The sequence below is a fragment of the Carcharodon carcharias genome, chromosome 12 (assembly GCF_017639515.1).
Source record: "Carcharodon carcharias isolate sCarCar2 chromosome 12, sCarCar2.pri, whole genome shotgun sequence".
Classification (NCBI taxonomy): domain Eukaryota; kingdom Metazoa; phylum Chordata; class Chondrichthyes; order Lamniformes; family Lamnidae; genus Carcharodon; species Carcharodon carcharias.
In genome coordinates, this window is record NC_054478.1 from 76,830,849 (window position 1) to 76,855,008 (window position 24,160).

A 24,160-nucleotide genomic window follows, 5' to 3' on the forward strand; every position below is an offset into this window, starting at 1 on the left:
AAGAATTGTCCCGGCAAGGCGGGGAGAAGAAATTGCAGAAGTGGGCATTACCAAGGCCTGGGAGAGGGGGTTGCAGAGGGTTTCAAATGCTAGGGCCCGGGGCTCAGTGTTTCTCATCGTCCACATTAAACATCCAGAGCTGCAGATTTGAAAGATCAACTTTAAAAAATGTACCTGTCAGGCTGAGAGTTCCAATATTTTTTAAAGCTGGTCTGTCAGTGTCAGGTCAATTTCACTGAGCTGCTGGTGCTATGGATATTCAGGCAGCTTTGAGATTCTGATTTTTTTTTGAAAAGCCGGCCACAAAACCACAAAACCGCCTGAAGGTCAGCAGCAGCAGCACAGAAACTGAGAGTGTTCTTGGTTAAAAATGGTCAGTCAAATCCCTGTGATTTTAGAACCAATTAAATTGGGGCGGGTGGTGGAGGGGAGGTGTGTTGTGTGTGTGTGAAGGAGGGAGGGTATGATTTGGAGAGGACGTTTGATGGAGGGCATTTTGGGGGAAATTAGAGGTGGTTTTTGAAAGGGGGTTTGGTGGGAGGTTAGAGGGGTTTGGCGGGAGGTTAGAGGGGGCTTGAGGGAGGTTAGGTGAATTTGGGGGGAAATTGCAGGGGGTTGGAGGGGGCTAGGAGGAAGGGATTGGGGGTTTGGGGGAACTTAGGGGGGAATTAGGGGGAGGTTAGAGGGGGTTTGGGGGAGGTTAGGGAGGGAGGATAGAGGGAGGAGTTGGAGGGGTGTTGGGAGGTGGTTGAGGGGGTTTGGGGGAGATTAGAGGGGGAATAGAGGGGAGGTTGGGGGGTTTTGGAGGGAGGGTTGGACAGGGGGCTGGGGGCAAGATTAGAAGGGGGAATTGAGGGGAAGTTCGCTGCAGAGTTAAATTGTTTTGTAAATGTAGTGATTTCTTTGTAGCCACTTTCCCAACATCAGTGGATTACTCTGTGATTAATTATCCTTAAAGAATCAGCATTGAGCCTCCAATTTCACCAATGCTACAGTCACTCTGCTTACTGTATGCAGATGTGATGAAAGAAAGACAAAACGTACATTTATATAGCACCTTTCTTGAAGTCCCAATTCAATTTACAGCCAATTAAGTACTTCTGAGTTGTAGTTACTGGTATAATGTAGGCAATGTTATCAAATGGCGGAGCAGACTCCTGCTCTTAATACATATGTTTGTATGTCATTCTGGATAATGAGACGAGCTGGGCTGGATGGCCTTTATCATCCATAATTATCTTGTGAACAGAGGGTGGAATCATGGCTGGAGTTCTTAATATTTTGCTGCTAATGAAAGTTTCCTGTGAGCGGGCTTTGTGGGGTGAGGTTGCCAGGATAGGAATGCATAATGGGCTCATAATGAATCAGTGACCTGTTTTGCACTACACATGATTCTCAAGAGTCTTTTCCATTACCTCAAATCTTGCCCTTTTGTTTAATTACTAAAATTTTGTTTACTCTAACTTGGTGCTTTTCATGAGTTTGCTGAGGTATGAAATATCGTGATAAAGTTGTGTTGCATAATGGGTATCAAGAATATTTTGTAGTGAGAAGCAGCAGAGTCTTCAGACTTGCTGATCAAGAAAACACAAATACAATTGTGAACCATTCAATTTTTGTCCTCTGGCCTCTTAAAAATTGTGTCACACAGAGACACTTGTGGGTTCCAATGCTTCTTGCTTATAGTGAAGACGTGTCCAATTATTCCACTCTGTTGCTCAGGAGCCATTTGTTCTTTCCACCCTCTGAAATTATTGCTAAAGTAGAATCTAATTACAGCCCTTTCATGAAATAATTATATTGAATAATATCATGTACCCAGTCAGGAGAAAGTCTTCTTCTACTTCTATAGAATTGAAAGGTCTTGTGCAGTTTATCTGGGTTGCAAGTATTGAATCTTTCCCCCAAATACAAATTTACTGCCACCATGTCCATATATGGTGCAAACTGCAGAACATGTTTATGAGTGCTTAGGCAGTCACTGAACTCAGTGCTCAAGGTTATAACTAATGAATGGGATATTTTCTTGTCAAATTAACAATATTGCACAATGCTGTTAAAGTAACATTTGTACTCTCTGGTTTGTTAAATAGTCACGGTGGGATCACCTATAGCAAGGGTGGCCAAGCTGCAGCTCAATAGGCATCTGGTTGACTACCACCTGATGTACAGTCCTGTCATTTGTCAAAGCCCTGCCCTGAGTTTTTTGAGGGTGTCCAGAAAAAAGTACAAACTAACTTCTAAACATAGGATGGTTGAGTTATGAGTAAACATTGTCTATTCAAAAATAGCCACAAACAGCTTCACGTTACAGAACCTGAGATCACTGGGAGGGATTTCCTGCCAGTCTGACATAGGGCCATGTGACCTGTGCTACTTTGGAGTGGCCTCTCTAGCTCCCTAACCCACCTTCTTATTGCTGACACTTCGACTTGCAGAAGGTTTCTGGACCCTCCATCCAGGGAAGGGAGGAAACAATTTAACACAGAACAGAGGAATGTAAGAATCTACCGTATTGGGACACAGGTACTCTGATTCAAATTTGCTGCTCAGTCGGTGGTTACAGCTTCTCCTCCCTCTCCTGACCCTCCAAGTATAATCAGTCCTTTTTTTTTAAACTTAGGACTGACTTTCCACATTGGAAGAGCAAGGCTGACAAACTCAGTTAAGCAGTGAGCATGTGCTAGTTCTGATTCCACCCTCTGTTCTCAAGATAATTATGGATGATAAATGCCATCCAGCCCAGCTCGTCTCATCATCCAGAATGACATGCAACATGTGTATTAAGAGCAGGAGCCTGCTCGGCCATTTGATAACATTGCCTACATTATACCAGTAACTACAGCTCAAAATTACTTAATTGGCTGTAAAGTGATTTGGGACATCATGAAAAGTGCTATATAAATGTAGGTTTTGTCTTTCTTTCATCACACCTGTGTACAGTAAGTAGAGTGACTGTAGCAATGGTCTCAGTGAAGCAGATTTGTTTTGTCTACCTCTAGCAGTGATTAGCTCTGATAACTGCAGATTTCATCTTACTTAAGGGATATTGCTATTATAATAGTTTATAAGGTTTTCCCGCACAAAAGCGTGTGCAAGGATACTAATAAAAATATGTCTGTAAAGGCTGCCCATGTCTTGCAGCTGTCGAATGGCTGAAGATTATCGTATGTGGCTCTAAGGTTGAGAAAGTTTGGCCACCCGCGACCAATAGGGTGCACACAAGCTAATACCGCATTACATTGTTGCTGTTCTTAATATTAATGACCCATGCAGCATATATATCGGATGAAATTTGTAACCTGATGCCAACAATAGATGTTATAATTTTACTGGGACCTTTCTGTGATTGGGTGGTGAGTTGATTGGTAATCTTGAAAGGGGAAAAAATATCAAGCATGATTGAATGGCAGTTCAAAGTGGGGGGACGAATAAGGGGCCCGGAAACAGGAGAAGCACCGGGGCCCATGATTACTCTCCCTGGCCCTGGGCCTTACTGCTGATAGTTAGTTTGGGAATTCTCTGAAAACTGAGAGAAGGGCCATCGACGGTCATCCAACGTTATGACTTGGTGAAACAGGGAGAAGTGAATCCACTGGAAGCTGGGAGTGACTGTGGACTATTTCCTATAAAGATAGCAATTCTGTGGAAAGTGCACTGTAAAGTATATATATGCGATGTGGGGTTATTGGTCATGTTAAGATATAAATAAGGGTTATCATTTCTGTAGTTTAGGGTATTAGTTCATTTGTTTTGTTCATTGGTGTCATCTTCTTCCCAGAAGGGTGACTGCCATGGATCTCCACCTTTGTCTAGCCTGTAAGCTGCTCTTACACATTCCAGTTAGATCAACTTCATCCAGTTCATTATATCCGTGATCCATTTTCTCCTCTGCTTCCTTCTCCTATGTTTCCCTCAATCTTTCCTTCCAATAATTGTCTCTCTCTACCCTCTGCTTTATTGATGTGACCAAAACATTGCATCCATCTCTCTTTTATGTTATGCACTAATTTCCTCTTTTCTCCAGCTGTTTGTAGCACTACTTCTTTCTGTCTTAGTTACCTACTGAGTATTAGTTACATACTGAGTAATGTTTAGTCATTCTTGTTTTAGTTTGTTTGTTACAGTAAAAGTAATAAAACTTGAAATCTTGTCGTGCAATTCCTTTAAGTTGGTCACTCAGAATTCAAACCTCTTGTGTAAAGTTATGGGTCTCAACAGAGATTGTAACATCAGCCAGTGTAGAATATTCACCCTGATTCCCATTGACTTCAGTTATACAAAGGCTTCTTGATGTCATTTAGCTCTTTTGGCTTTATTTGGACCAAGATTACAATACGTAGCCTTACTTACTAAGGGGTTAAGCAGTCTTGGTGGAACCCAAGCTGAGCATTGGTGAGCAGTTTATTGCCGACTAATTGCTGCCTGATAGCACTGTCAACCACACCACGAAGCAAGAATGATGTGACAGTTTATAATTGAAAAGGTTTTTTTAAAATTCAGTAGCCAATTATGAATTCTGTACTGCAAAACGTAATGCATCAATTTCTGAAAACTAATTAAAATATGCAAAAACTTTATCTAGTAATATTTTTCTCATAAAAATGTAAATTACTTTCTTTCAAGTCACTTAATAAAAAGCAAAAAACATTCACAGATGTAAGTAAAGCTTTTACAGATGAAAAGTCAGTATCAAAAGAAACAAAATGTATGTTTTTATACTGATTTTCATACACAGCAGTGCTTCTTATAAAAGATTCAATTCGGACCAACAAGCTAAAAGATGCCAAACAATTTTCACCCTGCTTACCTAACTGTATTTTCATATCTAGAAGTGTCTTGAACTGTTGGGCCTCTGGATTTTCAGGCTCATAAATGAGAACTGAAGATAAAATAACAAAAAAAGAACAAAATATAATTAATTTTGGCACTACTTTAAACATGATGTTCAACAGCTAAATATCATTGTATACTAAATATATTAATGATGTAAAACAATTTCTGTTTCAAACCTCAGCGGAGCATTAAGCATTGTTTTCAGGTCTCAATGTTCTTTTCAAGTAAAAAACCCAAAAAATTTAGGAGCGAAGATGATATATATTGAAATCAAACCTTGTACATAAATCTGAGTTGATTAATCATAGCATTTAAAAAGTTTCTTTCGTGATGCACATTCAAAACTTAAGTGTATTGGGGACAATGGACACAATAAGTTTGTGCGTAACTTTGAGGGGAAACCCATTTGGCAACCATGAATCACTGCGATGAAATAGTTTCCATTTCTTTCACCACACTCCCACTGAACACGTGATGAAAATGTTCCAGAAGGATTGTGGATTTGTAGCTTTGCTAGCTTACATTTGTCCAAAAAATGTGTACAAATACTTAATGATGAAACAACAGCAAACTTTCCAGATTTGGGAAGTTCTTGATTTATTCTGCATTTAGATTCAAACATAAACTGGAAAAGAAAGCAATAATGTAGGTTTCCTCCTTGGGATAGGTACAGGTATAGGAAAATTGTAAAAATATTCTTTATACTTGTATTTAGGGTTTCACCATGGCCTAGATTTTCACTCCCAAGGCGGGTGTGCAGAGCCGGGAAATTTTCTGGCTTGCCTCATCTGCCTTGGGAAAAAGTGCCTGGATGGCAAGATCTTCATTTCAGGGAGGGAGGGCAGTGAGGAAGGGGCTGGTGGGGGGGAAGAGTGGGGAGGTGGTGGTGGCTGAAGGTGGGATCCAGTCAGGCTCCCCACCACTGGATGCAGATCGGAAGTGGCCACAGGGGCTGTTTAGTGCCAAGGTGGCTGATTAAAAGGCCCGTCTTTGTCCTCTGGGGCTGTTGTGTTGTTAGATATTAGGCCCTCTAGCCCTCACCCCTCACACTCCCTCACCCTCCCCACTCATAACCCATTCATGCCAACTCATGCCAGCCCATGCCCCTCCACTCACCCCATAGCCTCTTTTTTTTTATTCATTCATGGGAGGTTGGCGTCACTGGCTAGGCCAGCATTTATTGCCCATCTCTAATTGCCCTTGAGAAGACAATAGTCTGCTGCCTTGTTGAATTGCTGCAGTCCATGTCTATGTGTTGTAGGAACACCCACAGTGCTGTCAGGAATGGAGTTCCAGGATTTTTACCCAGCAACAGTGAAGGAACGGCAATATAGTTCCAAAGCAGAATGGTGTGTGACTCAAAGGGGAACTTGCAGGTGATGGTGTTCCCACGCATCTGCTGTCCTTGTCCTTCTGGGTGGCCGAGGTCATGGATTTTGAAGGTGCTGTTGAAGGAGCCTTGGTGAGTTGCTGCATTGCATCTTGTAGATGGTGCACACTACTGCCACTGCGCTCGGTGGTAGGAGTGAATGTTACAGCCCCTTTGCCAATATAGTGCCAACTCATGCCAACCCATGACCCCCACTCATTCCCGTGGCTCCTAATAGCTCCCCTGCCAACTCATGATCATCCACTCATGGCCCCCTATAGCCCGATGCCAACTTAGTGCTAACTCATTCCAATCAATGCTACTGCACCAACCATCCTTTGCCTTTTTTTAATTAATTCATGGAGCATGGTCGTTGCTGGCTAGGCCAGCATTGATTGATCATCCCTAATAGCCCTCGAGAAGGTGGTGATGAGCTGCGTTCTTGAATCTCTGCAGACCATGTGGTGTAGGTACACCCACAGTTCTGTTAGGGAGGGAGTTCCAGGATTTTGACCCAGCAACAGCGAAGGAACAGTGATATATTTCCAAGTCAGGATGGTGAGTGGATTTGAAGAGAAACTTCCAGGTGGTAGTGTTCCCATGTGTTTGCTGTCCTTGCCCTTCTACAGAGTAGTGGTCATGGATTTGTAAAGTGCTGGCTAAGGAGGCTTGATGAGTTCCTGCAGTGCATCTTGTAGATGGTTCACATTTTTGCCACTGTGCATCGGTGGTGGAGGGAGTTTGTGGATGGGATGCCAGTCAAGTGGGCTCTTTGTCCTGGATGGCATCAAGCTTCTTGAATGTTGTTGGAGCTGCACTCAACTAGGCAAGTGGGGAGTATTGTATCACACTCCTAACTTGTGCCTTGTAGATGGTGGACAGACTTTGGGGAGTCAGGCGGTGAGTTACTCGCCTCAGGATTTCTAACCTCTGGCGTGGTCTTGTAGCCACCGTGCTTATATGGCTTGTTCAGTTCAGTTTCTGGTCAATGGTAATGCCCAGGATGTTGATAGTGGGGGATTCAGCGATAGTAATGCCATTGAATGTCAATGGGTGATTGTTAGATTCTCTCTTGTTGGAGATGGTCATTGCCTGGCACTTGTGTGGCGCAAATGTTACTTGCCACTTGTCAGCCCAAACCTGGATATTGTCCAGGTCTTGCTGCATTTGGACATGGACTGCTTCAGTGTCTGAGGGGTTGTGAATGGTGCCAACCATTGTTCACTGGTGATTGCACATTCTCACTTCTGACCTTATGATGGAAGGAAGGTCATTGATGAAGCAGCAGAAGATGGTTGCGCCTAGGACAGCATCCTGAGGATCTCTTGCAGTCATGTTCTGGAACTGAGATTATTGATCTCCAACAACCACAACCATCTTCCTTTTTGCTACATATGACTCCAACAAGAAGAGAGTTTTCCTCGATTCCCATTGGCTCCAGTTTTGCTAGGGCTCCTTGTTGCAACACTCAGTCAAATGCTGCCTTGGCAGAACCCAAACTGAGCGTCAGTGAGCAGGTTATTGCTAAGCAAATGCCAATTGATAGCACTGTTGATGACCCTTTCTATCACTTTACTGATCGAGAGTAGGCTAATGGAGCGGTAATTGGCTGGGTTGGATTTGTCCTGCTTTTTGTGTATAGGTCATACCTGGGTAATTTTCCACATTGCCGGATAGATGCCAGTGTTGTAACTGTACTGGAACAGCTTGGCTAGGGGCATGGCAAGTTCTGGAGCACAAATGTTCAGTACTATTGCTGGAATATTGACAGGACCCATAGCCTTTGCAGTATCCAATGCCTTCAGCTGCTTCTTAATATCATGTGGAGTGAATCAAATTGGCTGAAGGCTGGCATCTGTGATCCTGAGGATCTCCGGAGGAAGCCGAGATGGATCATCCATTTGGCACTTCTGGCTGAAGATTGTTGCAAATGCTTCAATTTTACCTTTTGCACAGATGTGCTGGGCTCCCCCATCATTGAGGATGGGGATATTTGTAGAGATTTCACCTCCAGTGAGTTGTTTAATTGTCCCAACTGATGTGGCAGGACTGCAGAGCTTAGATTGATCCATTGGTTGTGGAATCGCTTTGCTTTGTCTATTGCTTGCTACTTATGCTGTTTGGCATGCAAGTAGTCCTGTGTTGTAACATCACCAGGTTGACAACTCATTTTTAGGTATGCCTGGTGCTGCTCTTGGCATGCCCTCCTGCATTCTTCATTGAACCAGGGTTGATCCCCTGGCTTGGTGGTAATGGTAGAGTGGGGGATATGCCCAGCCATGAGGTTACAGGTTATAGTTGAGTACAATTCTGCTGCTGCTGATGGCCCACAGTGCCTCATGGTTGCCCAGTCTTGAGTTGCTAGATCTGTTCGAAGTTTTTGCTAATTAGCATGTTGCTAGTGTCACACAACACAATGGAGACAAGACTGTGCAGTGGTCACTCCTAGCAATACTATCATGGACAGACGTATCTGCAACAGGCCGGTTAGTGAGGATGATGTCAAGTATGTTGTTGGTTCCCTCACAACCTGCTGCAGACCCAGCCTAGCAGCTATGTCCTATAGGACTCACCCAGCCTGGTCAGTAGTGGGGATACTGAGCCACACTTGGTAATGGACGCTGAAGTCCCCCACCCAGAGCACATTCTGCGCCTTTGCCACCCTCAGTGCTTCCTCCAAGTGTGTTCAACATTGAGGAGTACTGATTCATCAGTTGTGGGGAGGGGGAGTCTGCAGAAGTAATCAGCAGGAGGTTTCCTTGCCCATGTTTGACCTGATGCCGTGAGACTTTATGGGGTCCAGAGTCAATGTTGAGGACTCCTGGGGCAACTCCCTCCTGGCTGTATGCCACTGTGCCGCCACCTCTGCTGTGTCTGTCCTGCCGGTGGAACAGGACATACCCAGGGATGGTGATGGTGTGTCTGGGACATTATCTGTAAGGTACGATTCTGTGAGTATGACTATGTCAGGCTGTTGCTTGGCTGGTCTGAGAGACAGCTCTCTCAATTTTGGTACTAGCCCCCAGATGCTAGTATGGAGGGCTTTGCAGGGTTGAGTTTACCGTTGTCATTTCTGGTGCCTAGGTAGATGCAGGATGATCCGTCTGGTTTCATTCCTGTTAGGCTTTCTAGCTGTTTGATATAACTGAGTGGCTAGGCCATTTCAGAGGCATTTAAGAGTGAACCACATTGCTGTGGGTCTGAAGTCACATGTATGCCAGTCCAGGACAGCAGATTTCCTTCCCTCAAGGACATTAATGAACCAGATGGGTTTTAGCAACAATGGTTTGACAGTCATCATTTCAACTTTTCATTCCAGATTTCCCCCACCAGCCTCCCCCACCCAACTCCACGATGTTGAATACCACTTGAAGGAAGCACTGAGAGTGGAAAGGGTGCAGAATGGACTCTGGGTGGGGGGACTTCAATGTCCATCACCAAGAGTGGCTCAGTAGTACCACTACTGACCGAGCTGGGTGAAAAAGCTGCTAGGCTGGGTCTGCAGCAGGTTGTGAGGGAATCAACAAGATACAACAACCAACAACATACTTGACCTTAAAGTCTGTCCATTACAGTATTCCAGATTTCAATTGAATTAAAATTCCACCATCTGCCGTGGTGGGACTTGAACCCGTATCCCCACAGCATTATCCTGGGTCTCTGGATTACTAGTCCAGTGACAATACCACTATGCTACTGCCTCCCCCTTTCATTCCCATGCCAGTTTACTCAGTATTCACCATGGGCGGACCTCAGCAGCCATGCTGAAATTACATTAATAAAAAGTTCTCAGTATCTATTACAAACTTCATTATAGATATATATTAATTTATTTTATATATATATATAATATATAAAAAACACATTCATGAAAGCCCATTCAATATATTTAAATTCCCTGAAGTACTTAATCCCTTATAAAATAAATATTTGTATTCATAGCCCCACATCAAAGACAGCTAACCCTTTAATAATCTCTTGGAGCTGTCAATCAAACTGTGAACTTACAACTCCCCACTGTGATAGTGGCAGGTTGTGGAGGCAGTCAAGTAGTAATAATGCTATAATGATAGTACATAGGGTTACTTCAACAAACATCTATTGAAATTGCAAGCACAGATTTTTGTTCAACTCGCTTACACTGGCAGGCCATTTCCCCCCCAAAAATTTAAAGGGTGGAGCATTTAATTAACTTGACAGCTTGACGGTTCCACAGACCTGATCCAGCCTTTATGAGCATTGAAGCGACAAAACAGAACTGGCAGGAAAAAGCAGTGTGCAAGTTATTGGAAGAAGTCTGAGCTATTGGTGTTAGTTACTTTGCTCAGTCACAAATTGACATTTTCATCAACATGGATGTTACAGGCCAAGGTTGCCCACAACCAAAGGGAGATATCAAGGACAGGAGGTGGGTCAGTTCTACTGAAGCAACTAATGATAGACAAGGTGGTGAGATGGCACTTAACCACATAGAAGGGAAACTGCAGATGATGTCGGGGAGGCTGAGTTTGAATTGAGGTGGAACTATTGAGTAAAATTCCACATTTGCTACAATTTTTCATATCGTTACTGCCATGCCTTTATCCACAGCAGGGCCTATTTTGATGCTCACTTGCATGAAGCGCTAAAATCATATCAACCAATCTGTCTTGGAAGCCATCTCCCAGTCAATGTTGTTTCATGGTCAAGTGGGTATTCCTTTAGAATTCCTCTTGCTCTCTGGGAACTGGACAATAAAGAGAATTTCCAGAGAGTTTGCAGGAGGATGTTTGTACTTAAAGCAGGTTGCACAAACCCACCAATATCAAGATAGTTGGGTCTCAGGAGACTTGATGAGTGAGGACATTTTCCAGATTTGGATTGAGCCCTAAAGTTATAGCATATGGTTGTCCCAGCAGAAAAAATAATCTTAAAAGATTGAAAATTAAATGATCACATGCATAGTCACAGATGGCACAACTTGAATGCCCACCTGGATGTCAGCCAGTGACTGTGAGTCATACAGATAGATTGTTCTAAAATAACTGGAGGTGTTAGCCTCGAAAGATGTCACTGTGACAAAGTCAGCTTCTACATGTACACTGACAACAGCCACCTCTACATATCCATTGCCTCTGTATTGTTAGAATGCTTGTCTGACATTGAGTATTAGATGAACCACAATTTCCTGAAGTTAAGTAATGGGGAATGACCAAACTTGTGCTTTTGCCTCAAATTCCACTTACCTCTTGCCACTTTCTCAGGTTTATTCATTGTTTGCAATCTTAGCATCCTATTTGACTCTGATCTGAGCTTCCGATGAGTGGCAGGCAGAAGTCCTATCTCCAGCCAATTAATGCTCCTCAGAACGTCAAATGGCTGTGGGACTGCTCTGGTCAGCAGGGATGTATTCCCACCCCGCCATCAAAAAATCTTGTCCAGTGTCAAATCTTCTTCAATTAAGCCTCTGTGAAGTACTCCAGGATATGTTTATACATTAAAGGTGCCAGGTAAACGCAAGTTCTTCTTGCTATTTATATATTAAAATGATACATCTACAACATGCAGACATCAAATGTTGTTATAGGCAAAAAGCATTCAGAAAGTATCAGGTGCTTCTGAGCTGCAACCTGAAACTAACAAACATGCTGTAATCTGCTAAATTTCTGTCACTGAGCCACTGAATCATCCATTACCAGTCTATTTATTCAGAACATTGCCCATTTTAAAGAATACCACGATTTCACAATATTTTGCAAAAAGGTAAATTTTCTTAACCTTCAGTTAAGACATCCCCCTGTTAACCCATACTGGTGTCATCACCACAAGCAACATATCAGAGTTACTCAATAGGAAACATTGGACTGATGATTTTGGAGTGATTAGAATATTGCAACAGAGCTGGAAACCATTGACTGGGAAATTTCACACTGTTAAATTGTTCCTCACTTGTTGCAAAGAAACAGCCCTCTTGGTTCCCATGGAGCTGCTCCAGGAAACATGGGGTCATTTTCCCTCAGTGATGTCACCAGATCAGAGATCAAAACCCAACTGCAGAAAATTTATTTATTTCTTCAAGAAACTCAAAATATAACTGTAATCTTACTGCATCTTCACAGATGTTAATTTTTCTCTGAAATATTATTTGACATATGTCTAATAATGGCTCACTAATGTTTCATAAATAGCACTTCCTTCAATTTAGTCTTTAGCATACGCTGCTCTAAATGTAGTTTCCTCTACATTGGAGAGACCAAACGCAGACTGGGTGACCGCTTTGCAGAACACCTTCAGTCTGTCCGCAAGCATGACCCAGACCTCCCTGTCGTTTGCCATTTCAACACTCCACCCTGCTCTCATGCCCACATGTCCGATCTTGGCCTGCTGCATTGTTCAGTGAAGCTCAACGCAAACTGGAGGAATATCACCTCATCTTCCGACTAGGTACTTTACAGCCTTCCGGCCTGAATATTGAGTTCAACAATTTTAGATCATGAGCTCTCTCCTCCATCCCCACCCCCTTTCCGATCCCCTTTTTTTCCAAGAATTTATATAGATTTTAATTTTCCCACTTATTTCCATTATTTTTAAATGTATTTCCATCCATTGTTTTATCTCTACCTTTTAGCCTATTTTGATCCCTTCCCCCCACCCCACCCCCACTAGGGCTATCTGTACCTTGCTCGTCCTGCTTTCTACCCTTAATGTCACATATTATCATATTCCTTAGATAATATCACCACCTTCAACACCTCTTTGTCCTTTTGTCTATGACATCTTTTGGTTATCTCCACCTATCACTGGCCCTCTATCCAGCTCTACCTGTCCCACCCCACCCTTAAACCAGCTCATATTTCACCTCTTTTCTACTTTTCCTTAGTTCTGTTGAAGAGTCAAACAAACTTGAAACGTTGGCTGTGTTCCTCTCCGCAGATGCTGTCAGACCTGCTGAGTTTTTCCAGATATTTTTGGTTTTGTTTTGGAGTTCCAGCATCCGCAGTTTTTTGCTTTTATCCAGAGAATATAAGCCCAATTTACTTAGCCTCTCATCATAGGACAATCCACTCATCCCAGGGGCCAATCTAGTGAACCTCCAATGCAAGTATATACTTTCTTAAGTGTGGAGACCAAAACTGCATACAGTATTCCAGAAGTGGTCTCATCAAAAACCTGTGCAACTGTAGTAAAGCTTCTTTATTCTTGTACTCAAATCTTCTTGCAATAAAGACCAACATGTCATTTGTCTTCCTAATTGCTTGCTGCACCTGCACGCTAACTTTCTCTGTTCCTTGTACAAGCACACCCAGGTCTCTTTGAACATCAACGCTGAGAAGTTTCACACCTATTAAAAATATTCTGCTTTGCTATCTCTACAAACAAATTGAATAACTTCACTCTTCCCTAAATTATAGCCCATCTGTCATCTTGTTGCCCACTTACTTAACCTGACTATATTGCTTTGCAGCCTCTCTATGTCCTCCCCACAGCTTACCTTCACACCTAGCTTGGTATCAATAGCAAGCTTTGATACATTACTCTCTCTCTCTCTTCATCTAAGTCATTAAAATAGATTGTAAATAGCTGAGGCCCCAGCATTGATCATTGCGGCACTTCACTATTACATATGAATTAGGAGCAGGAGTAGGCAACTCAACCCCTCGAGCCTGCTCTGCCATTCAATAATATCATGGCTGATCTGAATGTAACTTCAACCCCAAGTTCCTGCCTGCCCCTGATAACTTTTCACTTCTTCGTTAATCAAGAATCTATCTAGCTATGCCTTAAAAATATTCAAAGACTGTGCTTCGAATGCCATTTGAGGAAGAGTTTCAAAGACTCACTACCCTCAGAGAAAAAAATTCTCTTCCGCTCTGTCTTAAATGAGCAACTCTTTATTTTTAAATGATTACCCCTAGTTCTAGATTCTCCCACAAGAGGAAACATCCTCTCCACATCCACCCTGTCAAGACCCCTCAGGATCTTAAAGGTTTCAATTAAGTTGCCTCTCACTCTAATAAATTCCAGTGGATACAAGTCTAACCTGTCCAGCCTTTCCTCATAAGACAACCTACCCATTCCTGGCATGAGTGTAGTAAACCTTCTCTGAACTACTTCTAATGCATTTACATATTTCTTTAAATAAGGAGACCAGTACCATACAAAGTACTCCAGATGTGGGGCAGAATTTTGCCCTTCGTGGGCGTGCGGGCCTCACTGGCTCGGCGGCGGGCAGACAGCCAACCCGCTACTGAAACGGGGCCTGCCGCCATTTTGAGTGGGGGGCCAATTAAGGTCTGCCCAACGGCCTTCCCGACAGGAAGCGCTATGTGCACCCTGTGCGGGGGGGGAAGTGGGGGGGTGCGAGAGAGATTGGGCAGGGAATCCTCAGCTGTCAAAGTGCGTTCTTTCGCGCATGTGCATGAAAGAGCACACTGCTACCTGAGACAAAGTGCTGTCTCAGGAAGATTACTGAGTGTACAAAAGTTAAAAAATAGAGTAATAAAAATATTATTAACATGTCCCCCTCATGTGACAATGTCACACGAGATGGGGCATGTTAATAAATATCACAATACATTTATTAAAGTTTTTAAAAAGGAACATGAAACTTCATCCCGCCAGTATTGGCCTCAATTGGCCATTGGCAGGTCGGTGGGCAGACAGCTGATTTCGCTGTCTGCCTGCCTTCCTGAAAATTTAAAGGGACCGGGATGACGTCGGGGATTCCTCCCGACGTCATCCCATGTCATTTTCCCGTTGGCGAGCGGACCCCGCTCCCAAATCACCAACGGGAAAATTCTGGCCATGGTCTCACCAGTGCATTGTATAACTGAAGCATAACCTCCCTCCTTTTGTAATCAATTCCCCTCACAATAAATGATAACATTCTATTAGCTTTCCTAATTACCTGCTGTACCTGCATACTAACCTTTTGTCTAGGACACCCAAATCCCTCTGAATCTCAGAGCTCTGCAATCTCTCACCATTTAGATAATAGGCTTCCTTTTTATTCTTCTTGCCAGAATGAACAATTTCACATTTGCCTACATTATACTCCATTGCCAGATCTTTGCCCATTCACTTAACCTATCTATGTCACTTTGTAGCCTCTTTACATTCTCCTCACAATTTACTTTCCTACCTATTCTTGTGTCATCAGCAAATTTAGCAACCATTCTTTCGGTCCCTTTATCCAAGCCATTTATATAAATTGTAAAAAGTTGAGGCCCCAGCACTGAACCCTGTGGCACACAACTCGTCACATCCTGCCAACCAGAAAAAGGCCCATTTATGCCAACTCTCTGCTTTCTGTTAGCTAATCAATTTTCTATCCATGCCAATATTTTATCCCCTATACTATGAGCTTTTATTTTCTGCAATAACCTTTGATGTGGCACTTTTTCATATGCCTTCTGGAAATCTACGTATAGTACATCCACTGATTCCCCTTTATCCACATCACATGTGACTCCTTCAAAGAACTCCAATAAATTGGTTAAACATGATTTCCCTTTTACCAAACCTTGTTGACTCCACCTGATTGCCTTGAATTTTCCTAAGTGCCCTGCTATAATATAGCTTCTAACATTTTCCCTAGTTTCTTGCTTTCTGTCTCCCTCTCTTTTTGAATAAAGGAGTCATATTTGCTATTTTCCAATCTAATGGAACCTTCCCAGAATCTAGGGAATTTTGAAAACTTAAAACCAGTGCATCAACTATCTCACTAGCCACTTCTTTCAAGACCTTAGGATGAAGTCCATCCAGACATGGAGATTTGTCAACCCGCAGCCCCAACAATTTGCTCAATACCACTTCCCTGGTGATTTTAATTTTCCTGAGTTCCTCTCTCCCTTCCATTTCCTGATTTACAGCTATTTCTGGGATGTTACTTGTGTCCTTTACAGTGAAGACCGAAGCAAAATACCTGTTTAATTTGTTCACCATCTCCCTAATTTCTATTATCAATTCCCCAGATGCACTCTCTATAGGACTAATGCTCACTTCGTTTGATACTGTCTTTAACTTATTTAGTTAACCACAGATGGTGGGCCCTCCCCTTTGAATCTTTCTTTCTCATTGGAATGTATATATTCTGTGTATTCTGAAATATCCCTTTAAATGTCTGCCACTGAACTTCTATTGACATATCCCTTAACCTCATTTGCCAGTTCTCTTTAGCTACCTCTGCTTTCATACCCTTATAATTGCCCTTATTTAAGTTTAAAATACTTGTCTTGAACGCACTCGTTTCTCACTCAAAACTTGCCTGCCAACTTGAAAATGCCTTGTTTCTGCCCACTTTCAGTGTTTTGTCCGTTAACTAATCTTCTACCCATGCTAAAATATTACCCCCAACTCCACGAGCCCTTATCTTGCCTATTAACCTTTTGTATGGCACCTTATTGAATGTCTTTTGGAAATCCAGGTATACCACATCTACTGGTTCCCCAATATCTACCCTACAAGTTACATCCTCAAAAAACTTGAATACATTTGTCAAAAAGGATTTCCCTTTAGTAAAACCATGTTGACTTGCTCTAATCACACTATGCTTTTCTAAGTGCCTGGTTTAGAGACTTCCTTATTAGTGCATTTTCCCAACATCTGATGGTAGGCTATTTGTTTTCTCTCTCCCTCCTTTCTTGAAAAGTGGTGTAACATTTGCCAACTTCCAACCTAATGGGATTGTTTTCGAATCTAAGGAATTTTGGAAAATCATAGCCAGCACATCCACTATCTTTGGAACCCTGGGTTTAGGCCATCAGGTCCTGGGGATTTGTTGGATTTTAGTCCCTCGAGTTTCACCAATACTTTTTCTCTGCTGATTGTTACAAAAGATTGATAATTTTAATAATATTTTTCTGGTTTGTTGTAAAGTAGGTTTATGGGTGTGAGTGTAGATGGTTCTGTCTGTGTGAGTTAATTACACTTGGGGGAGAATTTTCTCCCTGTCAGGGGGGTTGGGTGGGAGCGGGCAGGCGCAGAGCTGATCATCACCCGCGATTGGCTGCGTGCTGCCATTTTACATGACGCACATTGAGCGCTCTCTGTGCGGGCAGTGGGAGTAGGTTGAGTCGGGACCTGCGCTCTTCTGTACATGCGCATGAAAGAATGCAGAAATTTCCCTGAGGCACAGAGCTGCCTCAGGGAGATTAATTTGATTTTTAAAAATTTTAATAAAGGAAAAAAAATTGAAGGACATGTCCCCTCATGTGACAGTGTCACATGAGTTGGGGCATGTCTATGAATTTTATTAAAAATTTCTATTAATGTTTTAAAAGCTTCATGAAACCTCATCCTGCCCGTGGATGAAGTTTCATGATAAATGCGAAGACCACCTGGGCTCATCACCTGCCCACCAAGGTTGGACGGGCAGCTCAATTAAGTATTTCAATTGGAATTTAAATGGCCTTAATAGGCAGGCAGGAGATGAAAGGAGCAGTCAGCATAGCAGATGATATCCAGATATATGGTGTAGACGAGAAAGATCATCACTACCATCTACATGAAGCCAAGGGGAGAACCAGGAAAGTTGGGATCAAGTTAAATGCAGACAAATGCATTGTGAAAGTGACAGAATACCAGTTCTTAGGAATGGCATCCACACCTGACAGAATCAAGCTGAGCCCTGAAAGGATCATGGCTGTCTCTGGGATGGAAGCCTGAGTTGAGAAGTTTCCTCGGCTTGATCCAAGACATGAGATCCTTCATATCACATGTGTCAGATCACACAGCAAACCAGCAGGAGCTGACGAAAGAAGACATAGAGTACCAATGGTCAGAGTCACATGACAGGAGTTTCAACAAATACAAAAAGGTAATATGTCAGGAGACAAGTCTGTCACACTACAATAGAAAGAAACCTTTCATTCTGCAGGTGGATGCTTCTTCAAAAGGACTGGGAGCAGCTCTGGTACAAGAGGGAAAGCCAATAAAATTTGCATCCAAAGCTCTTAACTTCAACTGAGATACAGAAAGAGGCTTTGGCAGTTGTGTATGGATGTGAGACATTCTACACATATCTCTATGGGAGAAAGTTCATAGTGGAGAGTGATCATTGTCCACTGGAGCAGATCTGCAAGAAGAATCTGTGTCAAGTGCCAGCAAGACTGCAGACGTTACTATAAGGCTTCAGAGTTACGATTTGACTCTGAAATACAAGCCAGGAACAGAAATGGTGCAGGCAGATGCCCTATCTCAGTTGTCCCCACAGGAGAAACACGAGAAAGAAGATGGAGGTATTAAGATTCAAACCCTCATGAATGTAACATCACCGAAACAGAGTCAAATTAGAGATTAGGTTAGCAAAGGCTAGGAATTACAGACGCTCTCTCAGCAAGTGATCAAGGGATGATCTGATAAAATACAGCAAAGACATCAAGTAACACAACAGTACTGGTCTATCAGAGATGACATCTCACTAGAAGATGGCATTCTGAAGGCTGGCTCCAAAATAATCATACCCAAAACAATGCAGGAAAAAGTTCTCCAAAAGATACATGAAGGCAACATGGGAATGGAAAAGTTAGCTCAGAGCCAGGTCAGCTGTGTACTGGATAAGCATATACAAAGACATTGAAAATATGATGTCTACATGCAATGTATGCCAGAAATACAAGAAAAACACAGCAGAAAGAGATGATTGCTATTGAAGTACCGCCCAGACCATGGCATACTGTGGGAGCCGATTTATTCAGACACAATCAAGAATGTATCTCATAGTCGTGGACCAAAGTTTCCTTTCATCTGAGGATGAAAGAGTTGAGAGCCACAATAATCATCTAAGCAGTGTGAGTTCTGTACACTGGGCAAGGAATTCCTGAAAGATTAATGTGCGCCAATGGCACCCAGTTCACCTCCAGGGAAGTTAAGGAATTCACAGGACAATATGGGTTCAATATTATCACCTCATCACCACATTATCCTCGAGAACATGGGTTTATAGAAAGACACATCCATGCGAACATACAAACATACGAACAAGGAGCAATAGACCATTTGGCCCCTTCAGCCTGCTCCGGCATTTAATAAGATCATGGCTGATCTGATAATAACCTTAAATCTACATCCCGCCTACCTCCTTGCTTACCAAGAATCTATCCACCTTGGCCTTAAAAATATTCAAAGACTCTGCTTTCACTGCCTTTTCAGGAAGAGAGTTCCAAAGACTCGAGAGTGACCCCTAGTTCTAGCTTCTCCCACAAAAGGAAACATTCTCTCCAAATCCACCCTGTCAAGTCCCCTCAGGATCTTATACAATTCAATCAAGTCACCTCTTACTCTTCTAAACACCAGCAGATACAAGCCTTGCCTGTCCAACCTTTCCTCATAAGACAACCCGCCCATTCCAGGTATCAGTCTGCCAAACCTTCTCTGTACTGCTTCTAACGCATTTACACGCTTAAATAAGAGTGACAAATACTGTATACAGTACTCCAGATGTGGTCTCATTTGTACTGTAGCAAAACCTCCCTACTTTTGTATTCAATTCCCCTCACAATAAATGATAACATTCTATTAGCTTTCCTAATTACCTGCTGTACTTGCATACTAGCCTTTTGCAATTCATGCACTAAGACACCCAGATCCCTCTGCATCTCAGAGCTCTGCAATCTCTCGCCATTTAGATAATTTGCCTCTCTATTATTCTTCCTACCAAAATTTTCCTACATTATACTCCATTTGCCAGATCTTTGCCCACTCACCTATACTTTTTTGTAACCTCCTTATATCCTCTTCACAAATTTCTTTCCTACTTATCTTTGTATCATCAGCAAATTTGGCAACCATCCCATCCATCCTTTCATCCAAGTCATTTATATAAATTGTAAAAAGTTGAGGTCCAGCACTGATCCCTGTGGCACACCACTTGATACATCTTGCCAACCTGAAAAAGATCAATTTATGCTTACTCTCTGCTTCCTGTTAGCCGCCATTCTTCCATCCATGTCAATATGTTACCCCCTATATCATGAGCTTTTATTTTCCACAATAACCTTTGATGTGGCACTTCAACAAATGCCTTCTGGAAATCTAAGTACTGGTTCCCCTTTACCCACAGCACATGTTACTTCCTCAAAGAGCTTCAATAAGTTGGTTAACCATGGTTTCCCTTTCACAAAACAATGTGATTTTGCCTGATTACCTTGAACTTATCCAAGTGCCCTGCTATAGCTTCTTTAATAATAGCTTCTAGCATTTTTCCTATGACAGACGTTAAGCTAACTGGCTTATAGTTTCCTACTTTCTGTCACCCTCTGCTTTTGAATAATTTTGCTATCTTCCAATCTAATGGGACCTTCCTGAATCTAGGGAGTTTTGGAAAATTAAAACCAATGCATCAACTATCTCACTAGCCACTTCTTTTAAGACTCTAGGATGAAGTTCGTCAGGGCCCGGGCACTTGTCGGCCCACAGCTCCAACAATTTACTCAGTACCACATCTCTGGTGATTGTAATTTTCCTGAGTTCCCCCCTCCCTTCCATTTCCTGGTTTATAGCTGCTTCTGGATGTTACATGTATCCTCTACAGGGAAGTCTGATGCAAAATAGCTATTCAATTGATCTGCCATTTCCTTGTTTTCCATTATCAACTCTCAAGGCTCACTTTCTATAAGACCAATGCTCATCTTGTTAACTCGTTCCTTTTTTAAAATATTTATAGAAACTCTTACTATCTGTTTTTATATTTCTGATTAGCTTTCTCTCTTACTCTAATTTTTCCCTCCTTATTAATCTTTTAGTCATCCTTTGCTGTTCCTTATATTCTGTCCAATCTTCTGGTCTTCCACCTATCTTTGCACAATTATATATGTTTTCTTTAAGTTTGATATTATCTTTAACCTTTCTAGTTAATCACGGATGGTGTGTCCGTTCCTTGGACTTTTTTTTACTCGTTGGAATTTATCTATTCAGTGTATTCTGAAATAGCCCCTTAAATGTTTGCCACTGCATCTCTATTGACCTATCCCTTAACCTAATTTGCCAATTAGCCAGCTCTGCTTTCATCCCCTCATATTTGCCCTTATTAAATTTAAAAACCTAGCCTCGGACCCACTCCTCTCTCCCTCAAACTAAATGTAAAATTCAAGCATATTATGGTTGCTACTACTGAGGGGCACCTTTATTATGAGATCAGTAATTAATTCCATCTTGTTGCACAATACCAGGTCCAGTATAGCCGGCTGTCTGATTGGCTCCAGAACATGCTGTTCTAAGAAACTATCCTGGAAACATCCTACAAACTTCTCATCTTGGCTACCTTTGCCCATCTGACTTTTCCAGTCTATATTTAGATTAAAATCTCCCATGATTATCGCCATGCCTTTCTGACAAGCTCCCTTTTATTCCTTCCATTATGCTCGATTCTACCATGTGGTCACTATTAGGAGGCTTGTACACGACTCCCACAAATGACTTCTTGCCTTTACCATTTCTCACCTCTACCCAAACTGTTTTCACATCCTGGTTTCCTGAATTCAGGTCATCCCTCTCTATTGTCCTAATACCATCATTAATCAATAAAGCCACCCCTCCACCTTTTCCTCACTTCCTATCCTTCCTAAATGTCATATACCCTTTAATATTCAGGTCCCAATCCATGTCCTCCTGCAACCATGTCTCTGTAATGGCTATCAAATCGTACTTATTTATTTCTATGTGCGCTCTCAGTTCATCTGTTTTGTTTTGATTATTTCGTGCATTGAGGTACAGCGCCTTTAGTTTTATCCTTTTAATAACCTATAGTCTGATCATCTCATCTGTTGATTTACTGTTAGATTTGTAGTCTCTATTCCTTCCTGTCACCATTGGTTTTTCATTTCCTGTAATAATACCTTTCTCTTTTGCCTTGTCTCTACTTTTTGATTTACCACATCTTCCCAAATTTGTGCCCTTGCCTCCACTACTTAGTTTAAAACCCTCTCCACTTCCCTAGTTATGTGGCTTGCAAGAACATTGGTCCCAGCACAGTTCAAGTGTAGACCGACCCAAAGGTACAGATCCCACTTTCACCAGTATTGGTGCTGGTGGCCCACGAGCTGAACCCACTTCTCCTACACCAGGCTTTGAGCCACACATTCATCTCCCTAATCTGATTTTTCATATGCCAATTTGCACATGGCTCAGGTAATAATCCAGAGATTATGATCTTTGAGGTTCTGCTTCTTAATTTGGTGCCAAGCTACTCATATTGATTATGCAGAAGCTCCTTCTTTGTCCTGCCTATATCACTGGTACCAACATGGGTCACGATGATTGGGTCCTCCCCCTTCCACAGCAAATTCCTCTCCAGCCCTGAGCAGATTTCCTGAAGCCTGGCACCAGGCAAGCAACACAGCCGTCTGGGCTCATGCTCTTTGCTGCAGAGAATGGTGTTAATCCCTCTGACTATACTGTCCCCTACTACCACTACATTCCTTGTAACTCTCCTTTCTTGAATGGCTTCCTGTACCACAGTGCCATGGCCAGTTAGCGAATCTACTCTGAAGCCCCCACTCTCATTAAAACAAGCTAAAAAACCTCAAATATGTTGGACAATTGCAAGGGCCAAGGCTCCTGTACTTCTTCCATCTGGGTCCCCTTAACTGCCTTACTTGCAGTCACATCCTCCTGTTCCTGACTACTGACCAAATCAGAAGACTCCATCCTAAGGGGTGTGATTGTCTCCTGGAATAAAGTTTCCAGGTAACTTTCCTTTTCCCTGAAATCCTGCAGTATCTGCAGCTCGGCCTCCAGCTCAATAACTCGGAGCCGAAGTTCCCGCAGCTTCAAACATTTACCGCTGATGTGTTTGCCCTGGATCACACAGGTATCCAGAAGCTCTCACATCCTACAATCACAGCATATCATCTGCCCTACCATCTCCAATATGCGTTAATTCATTAATTATAATTAATAAAGCTTATACTTCTCAATATGTTTTGGCACTGCCAGTAAACTTTACAATACTGATAAAACAATACAGTACTTACAATACTGATAAAACTAATAATACCAGTTACTGGTTCACCTGCTTTCTCTGCTGCACCAAAGTGGAAATCAAATACTGAAGGCTGAAAAATAGTAGAAGAAAATAAAAGCACCTCCTCCCACCCTTCACTGAACTCCCCACTTCTTACTTCTTGGAGAAAACCTTACCCAAAGCACCTCTTTCCCCCTTGCACTGAATTCCCACTTTGAACCAAATTCCCAAATATACTCATTCAGTCTCTGTCTCACTCAGGCTGAAGTCTCCCCCTCTGACCGTGTGTCTCTTACCCAGATGGTCAAAAGAACCCTTGTGAAATACCAAGAGACAAAGGAAAACCCAAACCTTGCCTTATCGTCACTCCAATCCATGCCTCAAGGCTGACATGAAATCACCTGCAGAGTTGCTGAATTGAAGAAAATATGAGACTAGTCTGCCAAACAAAATACATCCTCCAAGTGACCAGGAGGAAGTGAGACAACAATTCACTGAAGCACAGTAAAGAGGGGGTCAGCACTTCAACAAACATGCTAAATCCCTACCTGAGCTGTTGAAAAGACAATGTGTACACATACAGGATCCAATCATGAAAAGCTGGAGCCCAGCAAAGTTGTTGCTAAAGCCAAGATACCAAGGGTATACATAAGATTGAAGCCAGTAAACTCATAGACTCATAGATGTCTACAGCAGAGAAGGAGGTCATTCGGCCCATCATGTCCACGCTTGTCAAAAATGATCTGACTACACTAATCCCATTTTCCAGCACTTGGCCCACTGCCCTGGAGGCTATGACAATGCAAGTGAATATCTAAATACTTCTTCAATGTTACGAGAGCTTCAACCTCTTCAAGCAGTGAGTTCCAGACTCCCACCTCCTTCCGGGTGAAAAATTTTCCCCTCAACTCCCCTCTTAGCCTTCTACATATTAACTTAAATCTCTGCCCCCTGGTTATTGGCCCCTCTACTAATGGAAAAAGTGCCTTCCTATCCACCCTATCTATGCCCCT